The following is a 20005-nucleotide window of genomic DNA, read 5'->3' as shown; positions in this document are numbered from 1 at the left end:
ATGTAACCTCTCATTTCTCCATTTCCCCTTTAGGTAAAGGAATGCTAATGGTCCAGCAGTCCTGGGGTCCAAGGTTTCAGTCTAGGACTTAGACAGTCTTTTCTGGAGAGTGCCAGATGGTAAATATTTTAGGCTTTATGGGCTATATGGTCTTGGAGTCAACTATTTAATTCCACCATCCTAGTGCGAAAGTAGCAGGGACAATAAGTAAGAAAAAGGTCATGACTGTGTTCCAGTAACATTTTATTTACAAAAACAGATGGTGGGCTGGACTTGGCCCCTCTTCTAGTCTCTCTTTCCTCCAGCTAGCCCTCCTGGACTTCACTGGTTGACCTTCACAGGACAGCATTTCTCAGTGATGTTTGCCTCTCCTCTGCCTCTGAACTTGTCACACTTAAGCTAGTCTGTTTAAGACATCAACCACTTTCTAATGTGTTATTTATGAATACAGGTTAGCTTCTATCCTGGACTATGAGCTCCCTGAGGGGGGCCCATGTGGGAACTACCTGCATTGCCCACATGCTTTGCACATAATAGGTTTTTGTTAATGAACCTGAACAACAGTAAGGGTCCAAGGGCTGCCTCCCTCTGTTGGCTTCCAGGGCCTTCCCTGAGAGAACACTGAATTTAGACTTTATGTAAGGGCCTTGAATATTATTCCAGGAGCAAAAGTAGGCATCAGAAATGATAGGAAAACATTCATGTTTGGAATCCTAATGAGTAAATACCCAGAATATTAAACTTAGCCTAAGGAAACTCAGAGTTGCTTTAGTTCCCAAATGGTCATATCTCCAGCAATCAATTTTTGTCCTAAGAGTCACTGTTTTATCTCCCACTGAGATGACAAAGTCCTAGAGAGGCAGTAAGTCAAGTGGTCTGGACTCAAGTATTAGAGCTGGTTTGAATCTTTCCTCCATCAGGCACTACTCTGTGACCATGTGAAAATTATTCGATGTCCCTGAGACTAGGTTTTCTAATCTATAAAATAGAGATAATAAAAAAGAAAAAATATCCTTCAAAGGTTCTTGTGAGAATTGAAAGATTTGGAGCATGTAAAATCCTTGGTACTGAGTCTGAACAAACATTCAGTCGATCAGGTAGGATCATTATTAGCAATATTGCATCTATAACTATTAATAGTGCCAGGCAGCAGATTTTCTGCAGAGCCTTTAATGTTTAATTAGCAGCTTTACCTTTCTCTCCCAGTTTCTTGCAGATTCCTGCAGGATTCTCCCAGGAATCACTGTGTGTGCATCATCATCTCTGCTAATGATACTGAATTTACACATCCTTCCCAGCCTCCTACCACACTGTGGTCAGTTGAAGAATCCATTAATGTCTCAGGCAGAAGTTCCTCAAACCACTGCAACTTCCTGAATCAAAATTTGAATAAGACTGAGGTTTTCTGGCCCAAAGTTGATGGCCACTGCCCTCTTTTCAGATCTCCTTTTCTTAGGGTCAGTTCTGCATAGTTATTGCTTTTTTGATCCAATTACTACCACATGGATAATAACACTCACCCAGCATTTTTATCTCCAAAGAGATGTAAAGGGCTTCAAGTCCATCTGCTATTCAGTGAATTTTCCATCTTAATAAAAACAAGTTTCAGGCACCGACTTCAAACACTGATGCAGGCGAACCCACCTCCCAGGGAGCAGGTGCACTTCATGCATATTAATGTGCACAAATCAGAACTGGGAGGCAGGGCGGAGACTTCAAAGGCATGGGATGTGGAGCAGGAAGATAAGGGTTCTCTAGAGATTTCTGACTTTGGGCAAGTCATTTAACCTCAGAGTCTCGGTTGCCTGGTATGTAAAAATAGGGATAATATATATATGCCTCACCCATATCACAGTTTCTTGCAAGAAATAAATGAGATGATGACTATGGAAATGATGTGTTGATGGTATGTATGCATTCATCATCACTTCTCAAAGGGGTCATTTTATCCAAATCTTGGGCATCTCTGAATAAAGCTAAAGATTTGCCTCTCACTTCTCAAACAAAATGTTCAAAGATCTCTTCTACACCAAAGAAAAAGGGGAAGGAAAACTTTTTGTTGTATATTCACTAGGAGTGATGTTAACTGGTGCTCAGCACTTAACTAAATTCCACACGATACACTAAGAGAACATGTATAAACTCCGAGCAGTCCTACGAAATCTGCAATGTTATTAGCTCCATTTTACAGATGATATAACTGAGACACATAAACACATTTAATATTTTGCCCATGTTTACTTAGGAAAGGAAGAACCTATTTTCTTTCTTTCTTTTTTTTTTTTTCCTTTCGCTTTTTAGGGCTGCACCCGTGGCATATGGAAGTTCCCAGGCTAGGGGTCTAATCAGAGGGACAGCTGCCAGCCACAGCCACAGCCACAGCAATGCCAGATCCAAGCTGCGTCTGCGACCTACACCACAGCTCACGGCAATGCCGGATCCTTAACCCACTGAGCAAGGTCAGGAATCAAATCTGCAACCTCGTGGTTCCAAGTGGGATTCGTTTCCGCTGCACCACAATGGGAACTCCCAGAGCCTATTTTCTTGACCAACAATGTTCTATATTGGTCCAAGGACCCCTAGAGACATTTTCCAGGGAGTCTGTGAGATCAAAACTATTTTCCTAATAATACTAACACGATATTTGACCTTTTCACTCTCTTTCTCTCACAAGTGTGCAATGGCATCTTCCAGATCTTACATGTCATGTGTTATCACAACAAATTGAATAAAGAAACAAAAAGGAAACTCCTGTTGTCTTCTACTAAACCAGAAGAGAATTGCAAAAATGGAACACAATGCCAGCCTTCTCACTTTTTGGAGGGTTTTGGAAAATACAGGGGTTTTAAATTTAAAATACTATTTATTTTAACATCAATGCATTTATTATTAAGTTTAATGAATTAATAAATAAAATTTTTAATTTAAATTGTTTTAATTTTTAATATGGTAAATATCAATAGCTATAACATAAGCAAAAGCTCTCTGGAGTCCTCAATAGTTATTAAGGGTGTAAAATGGCCCTGACACCTAAATCTTTGAAAACCGTTGCTTTTAGCTAGATACAATAGCCCTCCTAATCTCTCACAAAAGCTGTATTGTTATTTCTAGTTTTTTGATGAAGAAGTTGAAGCTTAGAGAGGTTAAGCCATTCAAGTTCATAGGGCTCACAATAAAAACTTTCAAGAAACAGGACTTCACCAATCTCATTTTTTTTTTTTTTCAGTTTACTGTAACTCTCCCTACCTGTGTGCCATCAGACACTTCAGCTGGCACAAAATCCTGCAATTCAATTGCCTCTATGTCCATAAAAGGCCACAGAACTTAAACAGTTCCAAAAAGTCATAATTTGCTTCTGAATTTGCACTTGTTTGAATCTGGATAACATTAGAGATTACACACATTGCTCTGGCCTCTCTTTTCTCCTACCAAATGTCCTACCAGCTGAGATCAAATGCCATTCTGATAATGAACTTGACATTTGCCACTAGAGAACATGGGCAACACTGCCAGTCTCCTCCCTGCCATTCATCTCCCTGCCACCAGAGCCTCAGTTAGCTTGGGAGCCCAGGTGAAGATTTACCATTGGTCTAAACCAGTTGTGGTAATTTTGCTTGATTTCGTGAGTGGTTGGTCTAGAGGATGTCAAGCAGAACAAAAATGGCCAAAATGATGTGAAAACCACCACTTTCAGGGGGAAAAAAAATTTAGATTTGAGACATGATGTTTCCTACTTGGAATACAACTGTGATACTTGGATGTTTTCAGTTTTCTTGAAACAACAAGGTTGTCAACATGAGAAAAGTGATTAAAAATAACAATAATCCATACATTATTCAGCTGTTGGGTGAGTACCAGATATTTTATGAGATAAATAAACCTCTATTTATTTAAGTTACCTTTAGTACATTATTCAGTTACTTGAAGCTAAGCTGCATTACCAACTGATACAGAGAGCAAATTGCAGAGATATTTCCATGCATAAAAATCTCTTTGCTAATGTAATTAGATCCAGAAATGACATAGATAATTAAAGCACTTTAAAGTATACATATATATGTATATTTCATATATATGAAAACCATGGGGTGAGAAATCAGAGAAATAAAAAAGAACCAACGGGTCCTTTTAGGCCTGAAATATACAACATCTGAAATGAAAAACTCACTACATGGTATTAATAACAGATTAGACATCAACAAAGGGGGGGAAAAAGGTCAATATGGTCTGAAAACATAACAATAGGAACGATTCAAACTTAAGCATAAAAAGAAAAAAAAACTAAAAATTAACAAGCCCTAATAATGATTAGGGACAATATATATAAGTCTAATATAAACGCACCTATAGTCTGAAAAAAAGGATGAAGGCAGAAAAGAATATTTACAGAAATAATGGCTAGAATTTTATTCGAATTTGATTAAAACTATAAACACACACAATCAAAACATTCAACAAACTCTAAGCAAAATAGAAACAAAGAAATCCACACCAAGGCTAGTCATAATCAAATTCCTACACATCTATGATAAAAAGAAAACTCTTCAAAGAAGCCATAAGTAAAAATGACACATTATATTCAGAGAAAGATAAGAAAGACTGCAGATTTCATATCACAAACAATGCAAGACAAAAAAACAATAAAACATCTTTAAAAGTGCTGAAAGGGAAAAAATGTCATTCTAAATCCAGTGAAACATCTTTCAAAAGTGAAGAGTGACTTTAAATATTTTTGGATAAGCAAAAACTAGAAGAATTTAGTGAGGATATCTCCAGCACAAGTGATGTTAAAGAAATTTTTGGGAAAAAAAGAAAAGCATACCATATAGAAACTTGAATCTAGTCAAAAGAACTCAAAACAGTTTAAATAATAACTATCTGTATAAAGGAAAAAAAAAGTTTCCTTATGTTTTAATTATTTAAAAGGAAATTGTTTAAAGAAAAAAGTAAAAACAATGCATCATAGAATTTAAAACACATACAAGTAAATTAATAACAAAAGCGTAGTGCCTGGGAAGAACAGAAGTAGACTCTGTAAGAGCCTTACATTGTAAAATTAAAGGATATAACGCAAACACTGATAATAAGAAAGCTAGGTGATTATACTATCAGAAAAAGCAGACTCTAGGACTAAGACTGTTACCAGTGATAAAGAGGAACATTTCAATTTACAGAGAAAAAAATAACAGGTCAGGGCTTTAACACTTCACTTGCTTTTTTTTCTTTTTAGGGCAGCACCCATGGCATATGGAGATTCCCAGGCTAGGGGTCTAATCAGAGCTACAGCTGCTGGCCACAACCACAGCCAGATCCGAGCCATGTCTGCAACCTACACCACAGCTCAGGGCAGCACCGGATCTTTAACCCACTGGGCGAGGCCAGGGATTGAACCTGCAATCTCATGGTTCCTAGTTGGATTCGTTTCTGCTGCACCACGACAGGAACTCCTAAAACTTCACTTTCAAGAATGGATAGAACAAATATGCAGAAGATCAACAGGGAAACAGAAAACCTGAACAACACTAACTACATCTAACAGACATCTGTAGATTGCTCCACACTGCAACATCAGAATATACGCTCGAATCCAGCATACGACCTCCAGAACAGACCATGAGCCCATCTATAAACCAAGCCTCAATAAACTTAAAATGATTGAAATTATACAAAATATGATCCCTGACCACAATGGAATGAAACTAGAAATCATTCATAAATACGAACCTCACAAACTCACTAATATGTGGAAATTTGTCATCAGATTCCAAATAACAAATGAGTCAAAGAAGAAATAACAAAGGATATTAGAAAATACTTTGAGATGACAGTAAACCAAAATACAACATACCAAAATTAATTTTTCTGAAGCAATGCTTAGAGAAAGATAGCTGTAAATGCCTATATTTATATGTAAATATTTCAAATAAGTATACCAGGAAAGAAGGAAATTGTTAAGAAACAAAAAAACAAGAGTAAGCTGAAACCAAAGCAAGCAGGGGAAGGAAATAATAAAAACTATAGAGAAAATAAAGGAAATAGAGTATAGGAAAACAACAGAGAAATTCAACAAATGCAAAAATTGTTTTTTAAAAAGACCCACAAAAATGACAAAGCTTCAGTTGGATCGACAAAGAGAGAAAGGAAGGAGATTCGAATTACTAATATGAGGAATAAAAGATAGGAAGATAGAGGAATTATTCATAAAACTGTCACTGATCTCTTTGCTGCGTTTTCTCCCAATACTGCCTGACCCTAATGGTCTTACGTTTTCTCCGCTCACTAATACCCAAAAGGTCATGGGAAGGTAGGGGCAGGAAGGGACAAAGAGAACTTGGAGCTAGCCTCCAAAGTCTTACATTCAAGGGGTATGGCTGCCTCACTGATCTCAGGCAATCCAGCCCAACATACAGAGGAGTTTGGGACCAAAGCCCCAGCTAATAAGCATTGTGTCTTTTGCTGGAATGCCCCTTGAGAACTGATCTTAATTGGAAATAGGGTTTTTAAGGATGATAAAGTTAAAAATGAGGTCATTAGTTTGGGCCCTAATCCAATGTACCTGGTGGCCTTATTTAAAGAAAAAAAAAAAAAAAAAAAAAAAAGTAGTTCCTATCGTGGCTTAGTGGAAATGACTCTGACTAGCATCCTTGAGGATGCAGGTTCAATCCCTGGCCTTGCTCAGTAGGACAAAGATCTGGAGTTGCTGTGGCTGTGGTGTAGGCCAGCAGCTGTAGCTCCAATTCAAACCCTAGCCTGGGAACCTCCATATGCCGAGGGTGCAGCCCTAAAAGACAAAAAGGGGCGGAGGGACTTGAACAGAGCCGCCCAAAGGGAGACCACCATGTGAAAACGAAGGCAGAAATTAGGGCCCTGCGTAAGCCCAAAGCCAAAGAACACCCAGGACTGCCAGCCAAGCCCCAGGAGTTCTGGGAGGAAGCAGGAACAGACTCTCTCTTGCAGCCTCAGAAGGAACCAACGCTGCTGACACGTTGATCTTGAACTTCCAGTCTCTAGAACTATGAAACAATATATTTCTGCTGCCACCCAGTGTATGGAACTTTTTTTACAGCAGCCCTAGCAAACTAATACGTTCCCTGCCATAGGCAATGGGACAAGGACCTCTCCATGTCTTCCTCAGGAGCAAAACCCTCTTGCTCAGCTTCAACCTTTGTAAACAGAGGCCTCCCTCTCGCCTTCTCGGCTTCACCCCTGGAAGAAGGAGTAAAGTAATTTTCTGATTCACCTTGTCCTGGTCATTTAAGTTAGGCCAGCCCTTCCAGATCCCAGGCCAGAAGTATGTTCTGCTCCAAGAGTTGTACCAACCTCAGCAGTTCACATCTGAGCTCTGGGGTCCAAGAGCCTGAGTTCCCACCCTTGCCCTTGCACATTCCAGCTGTGTCACGTTGAACAAGTACCCCAACCACTCTCTGCCTCCATTTCCAGGACCCAGGAATCCAGCCCCCAGTCCCTCCTCCCCCAGGACCCTGGAATCCAGCCCTTTGGACTGCCACATGGGGTTGTTCTGAGAAGCACACAAGTCGAGTGTCTGGTATACAGCTAGTGCCCATTAAATGTCTACTTAACAAATGCCTTAGAGGACAGCCACTGTTACACACCATCACCCCACATTCCTCTCCCATCCAAGAGTGTGGCTCAAAATCTCAGTTTTTGAAAAAACCTTTGCCCTGTTCTTCCTTTTTTTTTTTAAACAGCTGTACCTGCAACATGTGGACGTTCCCAGGTGAGGGGTGGAATCAGAACTGCAGTTGCCAGCCACAGCCGCAGCCACAGCCACAGTCACACCAGGTCCGAGCTGCATCTGTGACCTATGCCACAGCTTGTGGCAATGCTGGATCTCTAACCCACTGGGCAAGGCCAGGGATCAAATCCACATCTCCATGAGCATCACATCAGGTTCTTAACATGCTGAGCCACAATGAGAATTCCTGCCTTTGTCTTTTTCAGGGCTGTATCAGTGACACATGGAGGTTCCCAGGCTAGGGATTAGGAGCTGCAGCTGCCAGGCTACACCACAGCCACAGCAACCCAGGATCTGAGTTGTACCTACGACCTACACCGTAGCTCACAGCAATGCCAGATCCTTAACCCTCTGAGCCGGGACAGGGATCAAACCAGAGTGCTCATGGATACTAAGTTAGGTTCATTACTGCTGAGCAATAACGGGAACTCCCTGGCCTGCTCTTTCGATGTTGACTTTTGGTCTTCCACTGTATTCCTCTCTGCTTTCTCCTCCTGATGTTCTGCCTTCTCCTACAGCCTGAATCCAACCTCGAAACTCCTCCCACTGGGCAGAGCCAGGGTCCTGCTTCAAAACTTCTAAGAGAAAGATAATGATAGAGTAGATAAACCACCCAAATCTGCTCAGGAAAGCCCTCATCACCATGGAAAATGCCTTCCAGAAGGTTGCATAATGTCTGCGGAGGTGGTCCCGGGCAATGAAAAGATGAATAGGTGTGTATGCTGGCAGGCTTGCAGCAAATGGAATGTGTAATCAATTTCACCACTCAATCTAAGGTTCGGAACATGTGGTGCTGGTCAGAGCAAAACAGGCCTTGGATCAAAGTGTCCCAATTGTCATGCTTTGGCAAGCACAATGCAAAGATGTAAGTGGGCATCCTGCAGGCTTTGATGAGCGAGGTGCCACGCCTCCTTCAAACACACGAAGGGCTGGTTATCTGTCAGAAAAGATAACCAGCCCACTCCTGCAGACAGGAGGATGGGTGAGTCACCTCTGGAAAATCAAGCCCCCAGCCGCAGAGATGAGCAAATTCAAAGCTGAGAGTTTGCTGGAGATAAATCTGTGCACAGCAGAATTTCTGCTAGCTTCTGCCCTGCTTCTTTTTTCTTTCTTCTTTTTTTTTTTTTTTTTTTGTCTTTTCTATGGCCACACTTGTGGCACATGGAGAGTCCCAGGCGAGGGGTCCAATTGGAGCTGCAGCCGCCGGTCTATGCCATAGCCACAGCAACGCGGGATCCAAGCCACATCTGCAACCTACACCACAGCTCACAGCAATGCCAGATCCTTAACCCACTGAGCAAGGCCAGGGATCGAACCCACAACCTCATGGTTTCTAGTCAAATTCATTAACCACTGAGCCACGATGGGAATTCCAGCCCTGCTTGTTTCTGATCAGCAAACTAGTGCTTTGGGTGAGCTTGCCAATGACAGTGGTCTCCAGCTAGAGGAGACATTGCCTCCTGGAACATTTAGAAATGTCAGGAGGCATCTTTGTTGTCACAACTGGGGGAAGAGAATATTACTAGCATCTAGCACCGCAGAGGCCAGGGCTGCTGCCGAACCTCCCCCAGTGCACAGAGTATCCTTAACGATGAAGAATTATCCAGGCTGAAACAGCAACAGTGCCTCCCAGGTGGGAAACCCTGTCCTATAAGGGAAGGCCAGGGTTTATTTCCAGGGCGTTCGCAGAGCACTGTGCCATAATCAGACCCCAGTCTACTTTAACAGCCTCACTATTGGTGATGGCCATTGGTTAAGAGCAGCATAAACATTTGACTTCGAACTCATGCTATCCTAGGTATCAGCTTGAATAAGATACTTCACTCTTGGTGCTTCTGTTTCCTTGCCTATATAATAGGGGTTTATATAAAATCTGCCTCACAGGGTTGTTTAAAGACTACATGTAAACTACATGAAATAATTCATGTAAAGTGCTTCATTAAGTACCTAACACTTAAGAAGCAGTGTTGGAATTCCTGTCATAGCTCAGCAGGTTAAGGACTCGATGTTGTCCCTGGGTCAGGTATGTGGGTTTGATCCCTGGCCTCACTCAATGGGTTAAGGATACTGTACTGGCCACAAGCTATGGTGTGGGTTGCAGATTCGGCCCAGATCTGGCATTGCTATGGCTGCGGTGTAGGCTTCAGCTGCAGCTTTCATTTGACCCCTAGCCTGGGAATTTCCATGTGCCACACATGCTATTGTAGAAAGAAAAAAGAGAGAGAGAAAGAGAGAAGCAGTGTTAACTATGATGTTTATTTACTACTTCCTTTTTTTTTTTTTTTTTTTTCGTCTCTTTTTTTCAGGGCTGCACCTGGGGCATATGAAGGTTCCAGGGTAGGGGTTGAATCAGAGCTGAGGCCGCCACCCTGCTCCACAGCCACAGCCACGACGATGTCAGATTTGGGCTGCGTATGCAACCTACACCACAGTTCACAGCAACACCGGATCCTTAACCCACTGAGGGAGGCCAGGGATTGAACCTGTGCCCTTATGGATACTACTCAGATGTGTTTCTGCTGAGCCATGATGGGAACTGCATACTTATTGGTATTCTTGAGGACACTATGTTTTTGCCATGCCACCAGGTGAGAAGCCTTTCATGCTTCCGTGATCCCACCTGTGAATACTCTTGTTCCTCCTCAAAGTTGAGTTCAGACACTGTCTCCTCTCGGAAAACTTCTCAGACCTGCACTAGGGATCAATCAGTCCTTGCTCTGAGCTCCCTGGCATGTCATTTACTCCTCTCTCCACGCTGATTACCTCCTGGTCTGCCAGTTCCTAAATGGCAGGGAACTCATCCTGCCACCCTCTGCGCCCTGGCTAGGGCTACAGTAAATCTTTAAATTGAACCGCAATCTGCCTTCATCACAGTCGTTGGCATTTCTCATGCCCCTGACTGGCCTGAGAGTGCTTATCACTCACTATTTTGCTGTGTGAATGATGACCCCTACAACACACTAAGGTCATCTCCAGTGGAGACTGTCTCTTAGGAGCTGACCATGGGTCCAGGGGTTTGCAAGACTTTCTATGAGATGTAATTGGCTGTAAAGAGGGGAGAGCTCCCATGTAGACAAGGGAGAATGAGGTTGAATAAAGACGCTCCCCCCCTTCACATCCAAGGGACAGAAATAGTAGTCATTGCTTGTGGTCACTGTATGAGCCTCTTCTGTGAACTGTCTTCCTAATAGTTCTCATGAAAAGGATGTCAAAACTATTCCTATTTATAATTACTTGACCAATATCACACGGTAAGGTGACTCCCAGGTAGGTCTGGCTGACCCAGTGTTTGCACTTCTCATCGCTCTGTTTACTGAAGCTCAAACAGTAATGCCACTGACATCATCCAAAGGAGAGTGCAAAACTCTGGGGACAAATTTGTAAATGTTTTGACCAGCAACGGTCATTATAAATGGTTTTTCAATCTTTTTGTTTCCCTAACAGCAGAAACCATTCTTCAAAAGAAAACAGAAACAAGCCCACTTTGATTCCCGGATGCAGGAAACCAATGTGTGGTTATCAAAGGGGAGAGGGAAGGGGGAAGGGACAAATTAGAAGCATGGGACTAACAGACACAAGCTAATCTGTATAAAGTAGATAAGCAACAAGGATATACTGTATAGCACAGGGAAATATACCAATTATCTTGTAATAACCTGTAACGGAATACAATCTGCAAAACTACTGAATCACTATGCTGTACACCTGAAACTAACAAAATATTGTAAATTGACTCTATTTCAATTAAAAAAAAAAAAGTCTGTTTCATAGAAGATAAAACACAGAACTGTTCTAGACTAGAGGAAGTGAGAAGATCTCACGAGACACACCCACATGTCACCCCTTCCCCACCCACTCTAGGTGGTCTTAAAGGAATTCTGAGGAGTCAGCTGGTCCCACATTGATGTTCTGAATTTGTGGAATAGAGACTCAGAAAGAGGAAATGATTTGCTAAAGCTCACTCACCTCGAAAGTGGCAGAACCAGGAACTCTGGGTCTCCTGGCTCTGAATTTAAAGCTCTTTTGAATTTTGTTTGAATATTTTGATGCTTTATTTATGACAACTAGACTTTCTTAGAAATGCAGAAATAGCAAATAAAACCAAAAAACAAATCACAAAGGACTATTGTTTCTCATTCAAGATGATGCCTTCAGTTGCCAGATGCATCCGAATTTGAGATGTTAAAAATTCTGGACCTCAGAATCAATTCTCAAGAGAAATGTTTGTTTTTCTGAATTTTGGTAGTAGACAGGTCTATTGATTTTTCCTTTTGTCCCTCAGCACTATACCTTCTAAGATACCAAGTTCTAATACATTTTTTTTCAGATTAAAAACTCCTTTCTGGGAAGTTACAGAAATTCTAGTTCCAATAATGTTCATATGCACTAGCACACTTTGGGATACAGTTTGATGGTCCCCTGAAGTCATTCTATGGAAACCATATGTTTTACTCTACATTATATGTTAATAATAACTCGCATTTCTGGAGCTCAACTATTTCCTTTATTCTCTACATTTTTATTTTTTTATATTTAAATATAATTAATTTACAATGTTGTGCCAATTTCTGCTGTATAGCATGGTGACCCAGTCATATACATATATATATATATATATACATATATATATATATATATATATATTCCCTTTCTTGTATTATCTTCCATCATGGTCTATGCCAAGAGGCTGGATATAGTTCCCTGTGCTATACAGTGGGACCTCATTGCTCATGCATTCTAAATGTAATGGTTTACATCTACTAATCCCAAATGGAGCTCAAATATCCCTATGGAAAGGAACAAGGGATCTGCTATCCATTCTTGCTAACACAGAATTAGCCTCTGAGCCAAAGGAAGGTTTAGTGAGGCATAACCAATACACAAAAAACACAACATAATTAATGTATATAATTTGATGCATGTAGATAATATGCAAATATTCATGAAACCATCATCCATCCATCACCTTCAAAAGTTTATTCATGTCCTTTTGGGGTTTTTTTTTTTTTTTTTTTTTTTTTTTTTTTGCTTACTAGGGCTATGCCTGCGGCATATAAAGGTTCCCAGGCTAGGGGTCAAATCGGAGATACAGCTGCCGGCCTACACCAGAGCCACAGCAACGCAGGATCCAAGCTGCGTCTGCAACCTACACCACAGCTCATAGCAACACCAGATCTTTTACCCACTGAGCGAGGCTAGGGATTAAACCCATATCCTCAGGTATTCTAGTCGGGTTTGTTAACCTCTGAGCCACTAAACGAATTCTGTTTTTGTTTTTGTGATGAGAATATTTACCATGAGATCTGCCCTCTTAATAAACTTTAAGTGTGCAATATGGTATTATTATCTATAAACACAATATTGTACGCTTATTCATCCAGCATAACTAAATAGTTATCCCTGTTAGTTAGCAACTCTTCATTTCCCTCTCGCCCTAGTCCCTACTAACCACTATTCTGTTCTTTGCTTCTATTAGCTTGACTATTTTATTGTACATTTTTTTGTATTTTTTATTAAGGTATAGTTGATTACAATGTTGTGTCAATTTCTGCTGTACAGCAAAGTGACCCCGTCTTACATTTATACATACATTCTTTTTCTCGTATCAGCCCCTAGCATGGTCTATCCCAAGAGACTGGACACAGTTCCCTGTGCTATACTGTAGGGTCTCATTGACCATCCATTCTAGTTTGCAGCTACTAACCCCAAACTCCAAGTCCATCCCACTCCCTCCCTCTCCCCCTTGGAAACCACTGACTGTTCGCCATGTACTTTGACTATTTTATCGACTTCATTGAAGTGGAATCAGACAGTATTTCTCTTTTGGACATTTCACTGCTCACTATACCCTGAAGTTTCATCCACATTGTCACAAATGGCAGGATTTCTGTCTTTTTGAAGGCTGATAATGTTATATTGTACATATATACCACATTTTCTTTATCTATTTATCCATTGATAGTGTTGTTTCCGTATCTTGGCTACTGCAAATAATGCTGCAATGAACATGCAGTGTAGTTATCTCTTAAAGATTCTGACTTCCATTCTTTTAGAGAATTGAAATATATACATCTAGATATATAGATCCTAAGATATAGATACAGATATATAAATACCTCCGGAAGTGGAATTTCTGGATCATGTACTAGTTCTTTTTTCAATTTTTTGAGGTACCTCCATACTCTTTTCCATAGTAGGTGCACCAATTTCTGATTCCCACTAAATGGTGGAGCGTTCAGATGTAAGGGCAAAGAAGTCAAAGTTCCCTTCTGGCCAACCTAACAGTTTTCCCAACCATTGTTAGCATAACTAAAAGTTTCTAAATTTAAAAAATGAGAAATACTAAAAAGTAAAAAGCAGGTAAAGCTAATTGTGTTTGGAATTAGTGGCTTAACCACTCAAAAACTTTAACTGACTTTTAGAATATAGTAATTTGACTGTATATCCATCTAAAAACAAAAACAACTATAAAGAAATATTAAACTCTTTTCAGTAATTATACTGTAACTGGTGATATTGATATTGTTGTTTTGAAACCATTAGACCTAAGCCAAGTTATTGGAGATTTTCTTTGCCTGGGTTTCTACTAGCTTTAAAGTAGAAAATCATGACAGGTGTTCTCATGAGTTGCAGAAAGACAGTGGGTATTCGGAACCAAGGCCAATCTTCCCACCATCTCTGGTTCTGGCAAACATATGGTATTACAACAATTATTAATTTTCTCCCAAAGAAAATCGAGACATCTCCAATGATTAAAAAAAAAAAATCACCCACATGACTTGGCCTGTACTTCTTTTTTTTTTTTTTTTAATATATTTTTTTTATTTTCCCACTGTACAGCAAGGGGGTCAGGTTATCCTTACATGTATACATTACAATTACATTTTTCCCCCACCCTTTCTTCTGTTGCAACATGAGTATCTAGACATAGTTCTCAATGGCCTGTACTTCTTTTAAGAACTATAAACTTGATCTTACTGTCAGGTTACCAATGTGCCTTGATTTGTCTGATATTTTCCAGTTTTAACTAGAAATTCAGTGTCCTGGGTGACCCCTCAAGTCTTGAGCAAACTGGAACAGCCGGTCACCCTAGCAGACAAAGGATTCATTCACCTTTTCACTGGATTGGCTTTCTTTGTTAAGCCCTCTTTATCCGCTGAAAATGGTTCTGGCCAACCCTTCTAGAAAACATGACATCATTCCAGAATACCTCTTTCCCAACCCCCATATTTCTCTTTTGATAGAAGAGGGGACAGAGAGTTGGGGATGGGGTAAGGTGGAGACTCAGTTTATTCACCCGTATGTTTCGTTTCTAGCACCTCATGCTCATCACTGTTCTTAAAAGTCTTACTTGCCTACCCAAGCATGTCATACCTGCACAGCTCCATTTCACTGGCCACATGGAAGGAAGGAAAGGGGATGAATCATTTCTGGACACAGTTGAGTGGACATCTGGCTTGTGATCTATGCGTGTGAATGTATTTTGAGGCAGGGAAAGACCTGGGATGAGGGTGGAGTCTGGCTTCCCAAAAAAGACAGAGACAGCTTTCAGTGACAAAAAGGAAATTAAGTCCAACTAAGTCATCACCCTGAAGGGCATGAATGGAGAGGACATGACCAGCAAGTGGAGCCAAGATTGGGAGGAAAGAGTCAAAGGATTTGAGGAGCTTGGGAAGCAGACTGTGGAAAACTTCCATAGAAAGAGAGTGTAGCCACCACTGCTTGTTGTCTGGTTTTAAAATATTTTTTAAGAAAAAAATTACAAACAGAAGTTCCCATTGCAGTGCAGTGGGAACTCACTCAGTGGCCTCACTCAGTGGATTAAGGATCCAGCATTGCCGTGAGCTGTGGTGTAGGTCGCAGATCGCAGCTCGGATCTGGCATTGCTGTGGCTGTGGTGTAGGCCGGCGGCTATAGCTCTCATTTGACCCCTAGCCTGGGAACCTCCATATGCCGTGGGTGCGGCCTTAAAAAAAAAAAAAAAAAAAAAAAAAAAAAATTACCAAAGTATACAAGAGTAGAGAGAAGAAAATAATGAAACTTCATCTACCCATTTCTAGCTTTCAACAATTTTCAATTCATGGTAAACCTTATTTCATGTATATATTCCCCACTCTTTAACACCTGATTATTTCAAAGCATTTTTCAGATATTGTGTTATTTCATCTATAAATATTTTAGTATAGATCTCTCAAATAAAAAACAAGACCTCTTTTTCAAGGCATATTTGCAATCCCATTATCATGTCTGAAAAATTAACACTGATGCCATAGTAGCATCGAATATCCAGTTGGCTCACAGTTCCTCCATTTCCTTATTACATGAGTTAATGTTTCTTTTAATTTCTTCTTATCTACAGGCTCTGTCTATCTCCTTTGGTTTTCCTTATAATTTATATGTTGAATTAATGTATAATTATGCCAATAGAGTGTCTCACAGTCTAGAATTTGCCAAGTGCATGCCTGTGGTGGTGTTTACTTTGTTTCTCTATCCCCTGATTTTCCTGAAAACTATTAGTTAGGTTTAAAGTTTGTTTTTTTTTGGAGTTCCCGTCGTGGCGCAGTGGTTAACGAATCCAACTAGGAACCATGAGGTTGCGGGTTCCGTCCCTGCCCTTGCTCAGTGGGTTAACGATCCGGCGTTGCCGTGAGCTGTGGTGTAGGTTGCAGACGCAGCTCGGATCCCAAGTTGCCGTGGCTCTGGCGTAGGCTGGTGACTACAGTTCCAATTAGACCCCTAGCCTGGGAACCTCCATATGCCACAGGAGCAGCTCAAGAAAAGACCAAAAGACACACACACACAAAATAGAATGGATAAGCAATCATGCCCTACTGTACAGCACAGGGAACTATATCCAATCTCTTGGGATAGAACATGATATAAGACAGTACAAGAAAAAGAATGTGTGTATATATATGACTTGGTCATTATACTATGCAACAGAAATTGACACAACACCGTAAATCAACTATATATTTATTTTATATTGAAAATAAATAAAAGAAATTAAATATCACTATGAGCTGACAGATTTCTAACATATTTTATGTATTTAAGTATGTTAATTTAGCTCATCTATTGTAGTTATTACTCCTTGTGATGTTTAAACTTTCCATCTTTAGCCATTCAAACAACTTAGGAGTGACTTCACATTTCTCCAAAACTATTTTAACATGGCCCTAAGGGCCTTTGATAGTGTCCTTGCTTCCCGGCAAGACAAGATGCTCCAGATTCATCTGATGCATTTGCTGTCTTAAACCTGTAATCATCCATTTCTCCAAGGAATCCCCATCCTTTAGCAAGAAATGTTATTGGGAGATCACAAGCCCATGTCAAGGGTCCTCACTGCTACCAGGCTGATTATTCTTTCTAGGCTTTTTCAGTGCTCACATCTAAAATTTTCTTTATTTTTTATTTTTTAAAACTTTGTTTTCATTACAGTTGATTTACAAGGTTCTATCAAGTTCTGCTGTACAACAAAGTGACCTTAGAGAAAATATATCAGGATACATTTTCCTTGTATCTTTTCTCTCTTAGTGAGGAAACTTTTAATTCCTAATGACATTGGAATTATAATGTGTATGTGTGTGTGTGTCTAAATCTTTATATGACAAAGAAGGGACCTGAATAGGGTCTCCATTCTCATGACAGAGGGAGGGCACTGGAATCCCAGCAGGGGACACACTTAAAGTTGAGCTGCTTGGAAGAGGACAAAGAAAGATGGAGGAAAGAAAGAGCATTAAGGAGTGAGGGAGCCCTTATAGAGAATATTCCCTGAAGACAAAATTGCAAGGTCCTATGCCTAAGGCAAAGATGTTTATACAACAGCGGACAGCTCCTTAAGAGTAAGACACTGACTGTGAAATCACATCCCTTGACCCCCTGCCACAATTACACCAAACTTACAGAGCATTCCAGGTATTAAGCATTGTTCTAAGTAATCACTAAGAAAAGGTGCAAATAGCCTAAACGTTACTAAAAGGAGGCAAGCGTCTGAGAGGTCCACGGCAAAAACAAGCCTATCTACAAAGCTGAAATATACTCAAAGACACAGAAAATAGACCTGTGGTTGCCAAGGGAGAGAGAAAGGGAGTGGGATGGACTGGGAGTTTGGGGTTGGTAGATATTGAACTGTTACATTTAGAATGGATAAGCAATGAGGTCCTGCTGCTCAGCAGAGGGAACTATATCCAATCTCTTGGGATAGAACAAAATGGAAGATAGTACAAGAAAAAGAATGCGTGTGTGTATATACACTTATGTGTGTGTGTACACACACACACACACACACACACATAAATATGTATGACTGGGTCCCTATACTATACAACAGAAATTGGCACAACAGTGTAAATCAACTATACTTTAACCAAAAAAAAAGGAAAAAATAAATAAATAAGCATCATTATGAGCTCACAGATTTCTAATATATTTAATGTATTTCAATATATTGCAGCCATCACTTCTTGTGATGTTTCCAAAACTTAGTGAACACTCCACGTGGTAAGCATTGTTCTAAGTAATCACTACAGAAAATTACTGAATCTCGGGAGTTCCCGTCGTGGCTCAGTGGTTAACAAATGCGACTAGGAACCATGAGGTTGCAGGTTCAATCCCTGGCCTTGCTCGGTGGGTTAAGGATCCAGTGCTGCTGTGACCTGTGGTGTAGGCCGCAGACATGGCTCAGATCCTGCGTTGGCTCTGACATAGGCCAGCAGCTGTAGCTCCGATTCGACCCCTAGCCTGGGAACCTCCATATGCCACGGGAGCGGCCCTAGAAAAGGCAAAAAGACAAACAAACAAACAAAAAAATCTGCTGAATCTCACAACAACATCAAGAGGTAGGCATCGCCGTTATTACCATCATCTTATAAAAGAGAAAACGGAGGTCCAGAAAGGTTAGACCCCTGTCCAAGGTGAAATCAGAAGTGAGTAGCAAAGCCAAGATCCAACCTGGGCATTTGGACCTGAGAGTACCATGACGATGCCACACACCTCTCAAGACTGAGTATTAAGGACCAGCACACAAACAAACATGCAACTATTCACACACACATTTCACATACACAGATGACCTTGGAGAGAGGAACACTAGCAGACCCAAGTTACAAACATCTCCTTATGAGATAGAATTTAGAAGCCTGTGAGATTTTTACACAATTCAGCCCCACTCATAGGGTAGAAGACCATAAGGAAACTGGAATTAACATTCTCAATATATAGATGATAGACATTTATTCATTCATTCTTCATTTACTAAATGAGGACACTAAGAGTCAGGGAGGTTAAATAAGTAACTTCTCAAAGTCACTCGTCTAGGAAATCTATGAATTCAGAATCATGTATTCTGGAGCTACTACTGTGGAGCAGTGGGAACGAATCTGACTAGGAACCACAAGGTTTCGAGTTCAATCCCTGGCCTTGCTCAGTGGGTTAAGGATCTGGCGTTGCCATGAGCTGTGGTGTAGGTCACAGACACAGCTCGGATCCCGCGTTACTGTGAGTCTGGCATAGGCCAGCAGCTGTAGCTCCAATTCAACCCCTAGCCTGGGAACCTCCATATGCCGCAGGTGCAGCCCTGAAAAGACAAAAAAAAAAAAAAAAAAGAATCATGTATTCCAAAGACTTTGTAAAACCTCTAGCTTTGAGGAATCCAGTGTGACAAGACCAAGGGTGCCTCCTCGCAAGATACAGCACAAACAGTATCCATAAGGCTTCCCTTCTGAAGAGAAAATGCAGTCCAACTCTCCCTGCAATGAGCTAGAAACAGCCCATTTGCACCAAGTTGTCTCAACCTAATGGGTGAGAGGGGAAAAATCCCTAAAGCGAGCCAGAGCAGGTGCAGGAAGTCATCCACCTCCTGCCAGCATCCCAGAGGGCCAATCATCACAGCCTCGCTGCCAAGAGGACTGGGAAGGAGGGCCTACAGCTGGGCTGCCCTCCGGCCAAGAGTGTGTAAATCCAAAATGGAAGCTGGAAGGAGAAGGAAGTCAGGCTTAGCATATCAGTTCTCCTACTTGCTCCGGGTTGGAGTTGGAGTTGGGAACAGCAGACGTAAAAACATCACCAGCTGGTGTGTTTCCTGGCAGGGACTCCAGCCACAGCCTTGCCTGCCCCCAGACACACACATGCAGCAAACAACTTCCATCTGTAGCCCCATCCCCTTTGTTTACCAGCCCCACAAGGCAGGAGAAGAGAAAAAAGCAGTGTTCCAGAGGCCCAACAGGACCTGGGCTCTGCCTCTGGTGG

At 41.0% G+C, this 20005-nt stretch overlaps 1 long non-coding RNA gene across 3 annotated transcripts in view; it reads right to left on the bottom strand.

Annotated features, from left to right (window-relative positions):
* LOC110262057 overlaps positions 1-20005 on the bottom strand; it is a 248873-nt gene that overhangs the window by 121603 nt on the left and 107265 nt on the right. The window lies entirely within an intron of this gene.

This window comes from Sus scrofa, chromosome 8, assembly GCF_000003025.6.
Source record: "Sus scrofa isolate TJ Tabasco breed Duroc chromosome 8, Sscrofa11.1, whole genome shotgun sequence".
Lineage (NCBI taxonomy): Eukaryota > Metazoa > Chordata > Mammalia > Artiodactyla > Suidae > Sus > Sus scrofa.
Note: the sequence above shows the minus strand (reverse complement) of the source record. Positions and strands in the feature narration are given on the sequence as shown.